This window comes from Panthera uncia, chromosome B4, assembly GCF_023721935.1.
Source record: "Panthera uncia isolate 11264 chromosome B4, Puncia_PCG_1.0, whole genome shotgun sequence".
NCBI classification, from domain to species: Eukaryota; Metazoa; Chordata; class Mammalia; order Carnivora; family Felidae; genus Panthera; species Panthera uncia.
Window position 1 is genome coordinate 81,864,016 of NC_064809.1, and position 990 is coordinate 81,865,005.

The 990-nt window shown below is 47.3% G+C and overlaps 1 long non-coding RNA gene across 2 annotated transcripts in view; it reads right to left on the minus strand.

Annotated features, from left to right (window-relative positions):
• LOC125919268 (uncharacterized) overlaps nucleotides 1-233 on the minus strand; it is a 5,706-nt gene extending 5,473 nt beyond the window's left edge. The window contains exon 1 of one of the 2 annotated variants that reach the window (XR_007456698.1): nucleotides 125-233. This is a non-coding gene — a long non-coding RNA (uncharacterized LOC125919268). Of the gene's footprint in view, nucleotides 1-61 lie in introns of both variants that reach the window. The other variant, XR_007456700.1, reaches the window with a different exon arrangement.
• Between the last annotated feature and the right edge of the window lie 757 nt (nucleotides 234-990).

Genomic DNA, 990 nt, shown 5'->3' on the forward strand with positions numbered 1-990 from the left:
GGCCCCCCCCCCCCCCCCCCCCTGGGTGCAGGTGTCCCCGGCGCGGGCACGACTGGATGACCTCCTGAGAGGACAGTCTTGTCTTAGAAAGGCCCTCATGCCCCTCATGCTGATCCCAAATGACCTCTGAGCATCCCGGACTCTACTGCCTAACAGCTTCAAACCGCGGATAACCGCCAATCGCTTCCAGTTGCCCTGGCAACAGCCAGCAACCCTCGCCCCGCCTAACCCGGCGTCTGTAGGTCTTCCCAGAATGCTGCGCGCCTTCTCTCATTCTCTTCTGGTTCGGAGGGCTGGCTCCTTCCGGAAGTAGATGCCTGTCAGTCTCCTGTGACTGCTAGCGAAGAGGCGTTTTTTTCTGCGGAGGGCTGGGGGGGCTTGGGGGGCTGGGGGGCGGGGTGGGGTGGGGGGAATGTTTTGTTCTTTCCCAACATTCAAAATGACTGGAGAGCTAAGGAAAGGCTGTAAAGCCATTCCATTTTTGTGGGCCCTAGATAAATGGATTAAACCTTATTAAAAAGCTGAAAGATGGAACACACTTTAAAATGATATGCAACTTCACGTGTTGCTGTGACATACTTAAACAACTTACAAGTAAAAAGCAACTATTTTTGCTTTAGAAAACGAAGAGAAGCCCAAAAACAAAACAAAACAAAACACCCACGTCTCAGCCACAGAGAAATAAACACTGGGGTAGCCTTCCAGACTCTTGCCACAGATACAGTAAATGAAATTTCAAAATGGGATCGCGTTTATGCTGTTTTGTAACTTAACTTTTATGAATATGTTTAAAAGGACACTACAACAATATGGTTTCACGTATTCCATTGTATCTCTTGGACACTGAAACAGTTTCTGTCCTTTTTGCTCTTGTTTGGTGCTGCAATGGAGAAATGAAAATCCTTGTAGCTAACTCTTTGCTCATGTTCTCATTTCTTTGTGATAATTACTTTTCTCTTTCTTAGTCCTTTGTGTTTGCACTTTCTTATC